Below are 12268 nucleotides of genomic sequence, written 5' to 3'. Positions count from 1 at the left end.
GTTGATATCCTAATATAAATATTTATATTTGAATGAGTCCTTAAAATAAAATATGTAGGTATCAGTCTGTCCTTCAATACTATTCCCTTAGATCTTACATAAGGCTACGCAAATCTTTTTTTTTATCAATTTGACCTTTCAAGAAGGCACTCTTTACAGACATTTGATAAATTATCCAACTTTATTGAGTTGGTAAAGACAAAATAAATTTGCTGGTATCTATTCATGATTCAAGTGAAATTTTTTAAGGGTAATCAATACCTTCCTATTGAATGTACCTTTTGACCACCAATCTATAACTATTCTTTATAACACTTGCATTAGATTTATACTTACCTTCTACCAACAACTTTATTACTAGGAGGTAGCCAAACTAAATCTCACTTATCGTTCCTTTCAATCATTGCTATCTCACTATTCATTTCTCCAACCTACTCTTCTTTTTCTCAATATATTATTTAAATTTTTGTGGCTCGTTATTTTTTTATGATTTGAGCTATCAATGCATAATTTGGTTTTTTTATCAGTAAGTGGTGGGATGAGGGATTACTCCCATGTTAAATAAAATATCAAATAAAAATAGCTTCAAAATTTAAGAATGAGGGGAAAAGAAGAAGAGAAAGGAGTGGAGGAGATAAAAAACAAGCCCCATTAGAAAATACATATTCAAAAGTCAATCCACAGGTAACAGTGTAGGCCATTAGAGATAGCTTCACAGGAAAGAAAACTGCTAGGAGAACAATTCCATTTCTTATGTTTTCCCTTGCTCCTAGTGGGAAGTGTTTCCATAGACCAGAAAGATCCCTCATTAATTAAAGATTAAGCTTGCATTCTCAAAATTTTCCTCATATTTCCTTCCTCCTTTCTTATGGGCAAACTAAAGTTTGGATTAAAAATTTTACTTATTTTTCAAGTGATGTAACTTGTGTTATTAGTGCAACTAGATCATCCTCATGCTTCAGAAAATATTTAATTCTAAGGTAGGGGTCCCATGAGGGAATATCAAATTGATGGAAGATCAACTCTAAACAATGTGCAATATGAAATCACACCAAGTGACTTGAAAATTTTGTACAAATTATTCTCTACAGTCAACAATGCACATGTAATAAGGTTTTATCACAAGCCTTCTCCCTTTCAACACTAACACATAAGCATATAGCCAAAGTGCCACATAAAATACAACACATAAGAATATAGTCAAAGTGTCACATAAAATACAAATTTTAATTGTTTTTATACTTACAGATAGTTGTTTGCAAATAGATTGACATTTTGTCTTTTAAATTACATTTTCCTCTTTAAGGTTACTACATAGACTATACTGCACTAGCAACATAGGGTTTTGGAGCCAATCTCATTTTACCTAGAGTTAGGATGTACATTCAATTTTGTGGTATTTCATGGAAAAAAATCTATGTGATTCACATAGGTTGATTTTATGTTTAAAATCACAATAAAGTTATTTTGTGTAATTTGTTTAAAGGCACATCTCTCCATGATATTGACAACTTGGACATGCATAAGAATGGCCATTCTACTACTTGTAAGGTTTCTTAGGTATTAATATTGTTTTGGAATGCATATAGTGGAATTAGTACTTCAGTGATACCCAATCCTTTTTAAATGCCTAGGTCTAATTTTTTTTTCAACCCAATGGTTGAGGCTTGAATGTATTGAGTTTGGCTAATCATGGTAGTTAATGTTGGTAAATCATGCACTGATACATTCATTGTCTAAATATAGTAAAGTGTATTACATAAGGTAAGACATACATAGGGACTTTAATGGTATACCTTTAAAAGACCTTCATTGATCAATCAATTGAAGACTGGTCTATATTGACTACTAATTTTTAAGAAACAACTTAAAACTCATTTATATAAATACTTGGCAAGGAATTGCTCGCGAATAACTATGAAACATTGATCGGTTAATGTAATTTAGTTTAAACTTGACATATCAACAGGACTTTAGTTGAGTAAATAATCTAAGCTTTATAAAATAAGCATCTCGCAACATAAATCCAAGACTACTTGCAAAGATTAATTATGCATCACATATAGTTGAAAGAATTAAGATATATAATTTCTCACAATTTTTATTTGGGATTAGTATTATTACACCAAATAGAAAACCAAAAGTACATGCAATAATAAGAAAGAAACCACATGATGAAATCTTATCAATGGACATACCAAAAAATATAAGACATCATCTGCAAATAAACAAGATTTAAATTAATAATAGAGCATCTTCTATAGCCTTACATAATAAATGAAAGAAACTCAAAGTTAGGAAGCATATTTTGTAGGAACAATGCAACAAAGACATAAAACATGTTTTCAATTATTAGCCACAAATTTTTAAATTATATTGTGCTAGATTATGTTTAAGTGAGAATAAACATACTATTCATCACGTCCAATGGAGCAACTACTAATATCATCTTTTGACCTGGTTGCTTCCAACGACTTATATCACTCCATTGATTTCCTCAAAAAGGTTTAAATTCTTTGTCACATGAATGAAAACAAGCAGAAATTCATATCCTCAAAACAAAGAATTGATATGACTTTGAAATATTTTCTATCAACATAATCCTTGCACCCCTTCTGGTGTGACTACTAGTTTTATTTTTTCTAATGATGAGAAATGAAAACAAGATTTTTGTTCTTCTTAAAATACAAAGAAAACACACAAATAAACTTAATTTATATTTGTTATTACATTTAATAGACAATTTTAATAACACCACTTAAAAATCTCTTCTCATTCTAGACTAACCTCCAAACATTTGTGTCTCATACTCCATGACCCCCTCTCTTTTAAATGAATATGAATTCCCCAAAATAATCACAACGCGACCTCATTACTATGTTAAAGACTCCTCCATATTGAATCTGTGTATGAAAAACTTATGTATTCTTATGTTGCCATATCACATAAAACTACCCATCAAGAAAAACACCTTTTAAATAACACATCCATGATGTATTCGTGTATGCTCCATTACATATGGAACAATATGTAATGTGATTAACATCCCCTCCAAAAAAGTGTATGGATCCTTAAAAAGATGCTGAAAACTCAATTTTTTTCCAATACCTCTAATACCTTAATCGCTTAGGGAATGAATTTATCACTACTTATAAATAATACCATTACCTCATAACACAACAAATTCTTCATATTTCACTTTTCCTCACTTGTGAACTGCTGTATTTTTAGTAGTACCTTTGGAACGTAGTAATGTTTACAGATAGAACTGTGCCATTAACTGAGCTTTGTTCACCTCACGCATAGTTCGCAAGGATAAATAGTTGATTTCAATGCAAGCTCTTTTGTGAACATTTATAAACCGTGTTAAAGGCATGTACAGATACAAATATTACATTCATGAATAAACTATGAGGACTCAAACGATGATAATGATAAATTTTGAACATTTGGTTGCACAGAAACATTCAGCTCGCATGGACAAATTCATCACATAAGTGTGAATGTAAGGTACATAAGTGTTGAAATAGGCCTCCATTCAAGTAATTCATCACATAAGTGTGAATGTACCATGTCCATAACCAATCACAAAATTCATCTTCAAAAGAAGTATGCAATTATAGCCTAAAAATAAATATCATATCTTTTATTAGTACTTGTCTTTTACGCAGATAATTCTGTATCCATGATTTTATAATTAATTAATATTAGTTATATTTATCGATAAGAAAAATAGAATTCTTCTATGGGAAACAAATGTTGCTCTATTATAAAGTTAGAGAATAAATATTTTAATAAAAAAAAATTTAAAATTTAACAAATGATAGTAATGGTGTTTCCTTCACCTAAAACTTTAATATGGTATTGGAACATTTATACAATATTAATTTTTTAATATTGATATTTATGATCGTTAGTATTTTTAGCATGTTTGTCATTGATGTCAAGAATTGATACAGAAGTTTACCTATATAAATTCATATTATGATATTCTATATTTGTTTCATACACAAACTTCAACCTCTCATATTTCTCAAAAACATTCTTCAACCAATGTTGTGAATGGTGGCTCGTTTAAGCAATGTTGATTGAGATGGTCAATGTCGTTGTTTTTTTGTGCTCCAATACGCATTTTGTTGAGGGTTGAGATGAATATATCATCTTTTTACCTTATTGTTTTTGTTAGTGGGTAGCACTTGACATTGGCCATCTTGAAATTTTATGGGAGTAATTATGTAGAAGTGGGTTTGGTTTCGAAGACAACGATTCAATAACAAGTAGTGCTTGGTAAAGGTGACTGCAGAATATTGTATCTATACCACCGAAGGCGGTGGTGGGTGTTTGCATTATGTCACACAAGCTTTTTTCAATGTATCTGAGGAATGTCGAGCTGACTAGTGATATTTCGTCAATTAGAAGGATGTGTAATTGGCTGTAATTTTTTGACATTGTATCAAGTGTCTCAGTATTAAGTGATACAAAGTTTGATTTGTTGAAATGTATGTGAAATGTTGAATGCAATGTAGTTCCGCCTATGTTGAATGCTACCTTTCCTATATATGCAGTTATCCATCCTTTTGGTTTGTCTAGATCACTGTCCATGGAGATGTTGTAAATGAGAGAAGGGATTGGTAGATGACCTTTTCTATAAGTCATTCTAGTTCTTGCCCCACTAGTCAGAAATAAATGCAACTGTGTTCGAATGTTTTTCATTTTTTAAATTTTAATGTCTTTGACAATTACTTCTTGTTTAGTTTTTAGCATTTGTCTTAATATATAGTACTCATTGTTATCAATGACCTATGTATGTTGAGCTATTTCGAATGCACTATGAACGATTGCATGTCTGTTCTTGAGTTTTGTGTTTTTAAAATCAGGTCCTATGTCATATAGGTCTTCCTATTCAGATGTCTCTAGTACAAAGGGATCATTGATATCATTAGAATTTTGTGTTCAGTTCGTCAATGGCTTTGTGTTTTCTTGAATTGTTTTCTCATGGTGTGAATATGCTCTTTCACATGAGAGGAAATTGTGTTTCAATATGCTTTCGTTTATTGTATATGGCACGTACAACACTATTTGTTCTCTACAATAGTTTTCTATTTCAATATGCTTGTTATAATTGATAAACCATATTATGTTTGGTTTTGCTTTTTGCTTGATCCTAGTACCATTTTGGTTATAGCTGGAAACAAATTCTGCAAGGCATATTGTAGCAATTGTGACTGGTCATTCAAGGTAGTAATTGATTATAGATTTGCAAATAATATTTTTGGATCCATTTGGTGATTTGCTTAATTGTTTGGGAGGTTTTGGTATAAACGTCCTATCATTGTCAGGCCTTGTGTCATTGAATATACACTTTTGTGAGATGCAATTTAGTGGTAGTGATAAGACAATGTGAGCAGCCTGTTGTGATGACATTTATTGTAATTTTAGTAGCGCATTCCCAAGTTTCCTAGTCATTTTGATGGCGTCTATCTTTTCATGCTAATGCTCTTGACATATTCTATTGAATGCATATGTGTCATTGAATTATCTACTTTTTCAATATAGGAGCTACAGTACATCACTATGGCATATGCATTTAGTACAAATTGTGCGTTTGTATTTTCTTTCCATAGTTGGAGGATTTCTCTTGAAAAACTATAATTCCATATTTTTAATTCTTTTTAGCAGTAGGTTTGGTATATGAATTGTTGAGATTAGTGCCATGATATATTCTTACTTAGTTATTTGGATTTTGTCTAAGAACTCATCTATAGTGAAGGAGGCATTGTAATTTGCTAGTTGCAGTTTAGAGTAGATCTTAGTTGTAGTTGATATTATTTTTTCATTTTTTTTTGACAATGGTTCAAGTATTGTTGTGTTTCAAATTGGTCGAAATGGAAAATTGTATTTGCTACTTATTTTTTTTCTTCTACATTGCTTTGTGTGGTGCTGCCTATGCAATATTGCTTGTGTAGGGTCTAAGTGTTTTGTGCTACAAGTAATGTACTTGTTAACAAAGTGAAAAATATCTATAGAGATAGATTTTCCATAGATTGGTGCATCTTTGATCAATATTAGGAAATGGTCATGTTTCTTTCCTTGATTTTGAAATTCAGTTACTAAAAAGTATTCTATGATATGTGCAAAGAAAGGCTTATTAGATAAAATTAGTTTTTTCATGTGTTTATCTTATGCCTATAATATCATGTACATTTTATTGGATCTTTCTTGATAAGTTGTAATTTTGGTTCTTGGTTTGAGTAATGTTGATATATAGTTCTAGTTTGTAGTAGTGTAAATCATGTAGATGTTGTAGAGTTGTTGTCAAGGGGTAGCAATTTTTCTTTGTGTTGGTGAATGTAACGAAAAACGTTGGTGGTCCTATTTGTTAGTGTGTGAGGTGTAAAATGATGATGATAAACTATAGAAAAATCACAAAGATCCAACCACAAACAATCCTAGTTCTACAATAAAACATCCACTATACACCAATGAAGAAACCTAAGAACGTGCATATTAACAAATTGAAACAATAATACCATTCACATTACAAGTAGGGTTTGATCTCCACTGTCTAATATTTCCATTGATCTTGTTTGATATATTTTCTCTCCGATATTATATTGTGCACAAGAGCTCAACAAAGAATGAATCATGGTTGTAAAGTCGCTTGATCGCTTAAAGATTGCTTAGTTCATTTCTGGTTGATAAGGATGAAAGTATCCCCTTATATAGAAGATACTTTAAAAAATAGAGGGATAAGTTTAAGAGGTGAAAAGATAAATGGTTGGCTAGGATTAAAGAGAAAATAGAGAAAATGCTAAAATGATGAAGGGGGTAGGTAGAGGAAAATTAAAAGATAAATGATGTGTCATAGAAGGGAAAAGATAATGAGTTAATTAAATAAATAAAGATTTATTTAATTAATAGAGGAATTGGGAACAATTAAATAAATGAAATGTTTATTTAATTTAGGAAAAAGATAATTTAAATAAATAAAAAATATTTATTTAAATAAGGAAAGGCTAGAAGAGGATAAATAAATAAATTAAATCAATAAAAATCTATTTAATTAATAGAAGGCTAAAAAAAAAATTGGAGATGGAGCGGAGAGGGAGGAGGTTAGGGCTTCGCCTGAGGGAATTTCAAAATTTTCACAACTCTCAGGGTTTTTAGGGGTTTCAGCCAGAGGAAAATGGCTTCAAGGAGCAAAGATTTGTGGACTGGGGACCTTTTCAGAACTTCACGCAGGCACGATCTGGGAAACAGCCTTGGCAAAGACCGCAAAAGGCTTGGGAGGATCAAGACAGGTTTTTTCACTCTCACACGACATGGGGGGATGAAGGCGCTGACGAAAACCCTAAATTTCTAAGAAAGGGGGGATCCAGAAGCCAAGGACATCACAGGCTAGATTATGGATTGAAAACAATGTGGCAGCATTGTCAAGAGAAAGAATGGCAACCGAAAAGAAATGCCCAGAAATAGAGAAAGTCCCCAGACAATAATGAAACCAGGAAAATGGAGAAAATATCCTTGATGATAGATAACAAAAGTTGGAATGACTCGGTCTCCTTTTTTCGGGTGAGGGGTTTTTTCATCAAATGCTTTGGGGACTGGCCGACGGTGGGAAAAATGAAAAACTGGTGCACTAATACCTGGAAATGTAACATTGAACTCAAAACCCTCCCAAATGGTTTTTTCTTGGTAATAACGGAGGAGAATAAGGATAAGCATGAGATATTAAACAATGGGCCCTTCTTCATGGGTGGAAGGGGTCTCTACATTAGGGATTGGGAACCAAACTTCAACCCAGTTTTAGCCCCGATTGAGATAGTTCCTATATGGCTCAGGTTATATAACTTGAACCAAAGAGTACTGGAATGAGGAGTTTTTCCAGGCATTAGGGAATAAATTGGGTTTCTACATCCAAGCGGATGAAGTTATTGAGGCAAAAGATTCTAGCATGTACGCTCGAATATGTATTGGCTGGAAACCCCACTACTCACTACGTGAACAAGTGGAGATCATCACAAACGCAGGACAATGGCTTCAAAAAATAGAAATGGAGAAGTCAAATGAAACATGCCAGATTTGTAAAAAAGTAGGTCACTCAGAGGAAACATGCCTTATAGGCCCTAAAGGGAAAGCGGTGGAGTCAACGATAGAAGATGAGGTGATATTTTTTGCAAACAATGCTAACACTAGCAAGGTGGTAGGTCGCCTGGAGGATGTGACCCAAACCTCTTAGAACTTGGTATTACAGGGGGAGGCATTGAAGACCCCCATGTCCACCCCCCCAGTTGCGAAGGAGAAGAACCCAGAAGATGATATACTTGACAAGCACAGGGAAGCTGCAAAATGGGTGGAAGAGGCCATTACAAGAGTTGAGAAAGCTGTGAATATCCTGGATGAGGTTAATGCTAGGGCAGCCCCCCCTGCGGATGTAGATATTAGTATGGAGCGAAATCAGCCCTTGGAGAAAGAAATGTCCTCAAGGTTGGAGGTTGAAGAAGGAGAAGAAGGCAAAGAGTGCAGAGAGGCGGAGGGAGCTGAGGAGGAGGATGAATGGGGATGGATGGATGAGGAAGATATCATGGACTTAAGAACCATAGAGCAATCAGATCTGACATGCACTAAGATACAACTAGGAGAAAATAGATCGAGAGGTAGAAAATCAAACCAATTCAAAATTGCAATGGCTAGTAGTGCGAAAGGCCAAAGTAAATTGACAGTAGGGAAGGGAATCACTCTTCCTGAAGGACAATGAAAATCATATCCTAGAATGTTAGGGGCTGCAATGCCCCTAAGAAACACCGATTGATCAATCGAGGCTTGGATCAATTATGGCCAGATGTTGTTTTCCTTCAAGAAACAAAGTTGAACAATGGTGAAGAGAAGTCTCTATTAGGGTCATGGAAGCAGTGGTCTGGGGCTTTTGTGGACTTGGAAGGTGCTTTGGGAGGACTAGGCATCCTGTGGAACGCAAACATTCATAAGGTGGAGGAAGGTCTAGCCTCCAATAGGTGGCAAGTCTGTAAGTTTCACTCTTACCCACTCAATATTGAATTTACAGTAATCAATGTTTATGGGCTGTGTAAAGCTGGGTAGCAAAAAGGCTTTTGGAGATCCCAATCCTCCCTCATCCGGGAACTTGAAGGGGGTCTCTTAATTATTCGGGGGGATTTCAATGCTATTTTGGAGTTGAGTGACAAACTGGGAGGCAGGGGTAACATTCCTATGAACATAGCACTTTTTCAAAACTTTGTAACAGAAAATGGATTGAAGGAAATCAAGTCCAAGGAAGGTTAGTTTACATGGTCTAATCGTAGGAGCTATGGACAGCAAGTTGCGAAAAAGCTGGACAGATTTTTCTTAGGAGGGCCCTGGGAAGAAACTAATCTCTTGTTTGCCTCATTAATTCATCCAGTGACTGCATCAGATCATTTACCAGTGGAAATATCTATAACCTTTGATGGCCCCCCAGTCAGGTGCCCCTTTAAATTTGAGAAAATGTGGTTGAGGGACCAAAGTTTAAGGGAGCTAATTAATGGTTGGTGGATAGGGGCCCCAAAGGTGAGTGGAATGAAGGCCTTTGTTTTTGTTAAGAAGCTATAGTTCATCAAAGCTAAACTTAAAGAGTGGAACCGTATGAAGTTTAGTAATATCTTTGCTAATAAAAGGGATCTGGAGGACATATTAGCAAGCTTGCAAGAAGACATCATTCAAATGGGGATGACATCAGAAAAATATCTACAGGAACGAGAACTCAAAGGACAATATAGTGAATTGCTAGCTTGTGAGGAGGTGTATTGGAGGCAGAAATCGAGAGAGTGCTGGCTTAAGGAAGGAGATTGAAACACTAAATTCTTCCACAACTCGGTCAAGGCAAAAAGATCTCGGAATAGAATCACGACCATCCTAAATAGAGAGAACAAAGTATTGGATAAAGCAGAAGACATCAATAAAGAGGCGGTAGATTTCTTCCTCTCTTTACTATCCAAGGATAAGGACCCTGAACTGGTACGGCAACAAGAAAGACTGAATGTCATCTTGGAGCTGATAACAGATTCACAAAACTAGACCCTGATGAAACCAATTCTATTTGAGGAGGTGAGAAACACAGTTTTCAGCATGGAAGGGGACAAAGCCCTAGGATCGGATAGTTTCCCGACCCTTTTCTTCCAAACTTTCTGGGACATTGTAGATGTTGAGGTCTGGGAAGTTGTGGAGGATTCTTGGTGTCGAGCCAGTGTGGTAAAGGAGTTTAATTGCACACTTATTGCCTTGATCCCTAAAGTGGCACATCCCACTAGATTTAGTGAATTTTCACCAATTTCCTTATGCAATACCATACTCAAATTCATCTCTAAAGTAATGCCTAATAGGCTAAAACCATTACTAAGCCTGATTATTTTAGATGAATAGAGCGGCTTTGTTCCGGGCAGATCGATTGTGGAAGGAATAATTATAGCGCATGAGGCAATTCATATAGTCCGCCAAGCGAAGGTGGACCAGATGATGATTAAATTAGACATTAGTAAAGCTTACGATATGGTGGATAGGGAATTTCTGGTCCAGGTTTTATAGAGATTTGGTTTCTCAAATGAATGGATTAGTTGGATAAGGGCTTGCATTGAAGGAGTGTGGATCTCTATTTTGGTTAATGGTAGCCCCCAAGGCTTCTTCCAAACCTCACGAGGTCTTAGACAAGGGGACCCATTATCACCCTTCCTCTTCATTATACTAGCAGAAGTTCTAGGTAGATTAATTTGTTCACAGCAGCAGCAAGGGAAATGGAAAGGCATCAGAATTGTGGAAGGACTGGAACCAGCGACCCACCAGCAATTTGCGGATGATACCCTACTCTTTGGATAGTCCTCCCTTCAAGAGGCTCGAGTAATGAGGAAAACTTTAGATATCTTCTATAAAGCAAGTGGCCAGCAAGTAAACTAGTCCAAATCAGAAGCTATATTCTTTAACACAGAGTTAGGCAGACAACATGCCATCTCTAACATTTTAGGGGTAAGATTGGGGACCCTTTCGGGAAAATTCTTGGGCACCCCCCTGTTTGGTGGTAGGAATAGCCTGAGCCTATGGAATAATCTCATTGATGCTTGTGGAAACTTATTGGAAGGGTGGAAGAGAAAATGGCTATCACTTTCTGGGAGGACCATGTTACTCAAAGCGGTTCTTTCCGCTCTTTCCATTTCTCCATGACAACCCTCAAGATCCCGGACAAAGTGGTAAACTTTATTAATAGGGGAATGAGGAAATTTCTGTGGAATGGTAAAGAGGCAAAGGATAAAATTCCTCTAGTAGCCTGGGACAAAGTCTGCCAAGGCAAACAGGCAGGGGGAGTAGGACTGAGAAATTGGAAATTGTTAAATGAAGCTATGGGGGCAAAAGTGCTTTGGCAGATTTATGCTAAGCCAAACTAGAAATGGGCTCTAATTTTAAAGCATAAATACCTAGATCAGATGAGTAGAGAATGAATTTTTACATCTACAGCATTGCCAAAGGGATCAGCCATATGGAATTTTATTTCCTCATGTAGGCATGTTATCACTGAACACCTTACCTGGGAAATTGGCAATGGAAAAATTGCCAATTTTTGGACAGATTCATGGGAAGGGAGACTGACCCTTTCAGAGAGACAAGATATTGAGAACATTAGATGGGTGACCAATACCCAATGGGGAGAAAAGATGGGAGATTTTCTCCTCAAGAAGAGATTGCAAGGGGTTGATGTGTGTGAGTGGAAAGGGGTAGAAAATCTACCTTTACCAGCAAATCAGAAGGAGATTTTAAAGAAAATCATGAATGAGTACACTCCCATGCTATCCGTAGAGGAGGACTCCTTGAGATGGTGTGGATCCAAATTGGGATAGTACTCGGTTAAAATTGGATATAATATCCTCATCAACTTGGAGGCAAAAAAGGAGTGGCCTCTTAAGTTGCTCTGGAGTTCTCCAATTCTTCCAAAGGCAGGAGTCTTCACCTGGCTTGCTCTACAAAAATGAATTCTAACAAGAGAAAGATTGAGTAGTTTAGGTTTTTTAGGCCCTTTTAGATGTGTTATGTGCAAAAAGGCAGCGGAATCACTGGATCACTTGGTCTTACAATGTGAGGAAGCACAAATGGTATGGAAATTCCTTCTAAGGAAGCTAGGCTGGAAAACTCCCCTTCCTAATATAGTCTTTGAACTACTCTCTAGCTAGAATCTACCGTTTAGCAGATCAGTCTTCTCCAGCATCTGGCTAGTGGCACCGTCCCTAAC

At 35.6% G+C, this 12268-nt stretch overlaps 1 long non-coding RNA gene across 1 annotated transcript; it reads right to left on the bottom strand.

The window, feature by feature from the left end:
- Positions 1–2221: 2221 nt before the first annotated feature.
- Positions 2222–3375, bottom strand: LOC131050735 (uncharacterized). Its single transcript, XR_009107017.2, has 2 exons — positions 3169–3375; positions 2222–2514 (listed from the first exon to the last, which is right to left on the bottom strand). It is a non-coding gene; the product is annotated as an uncharacterized LOC131050735 (long non-coding RNA).
- Between the last annotated feature and the right edge of the window lie 8893 nt (positions 3376–12268).

Source organism: Cryptomeria japonica, chromosome 11 (assembly GCF_030272615.1).
Source record: "Cryptomeria japonica chromosome 11, Sugi_1.0, whole genome shotgun sequence".
Lineage (NCBI taxonomy): Eukaryota > Viridiplantae > Streptophyta > Pinopsida > Cupressales > Cupressaceae > Cryptomeria > Cryptomeria japonica.
Note: the sequence above shows the minus strand (reverse complement) of the source record. Positions and strands in the feature narration are given on the sequence as shown.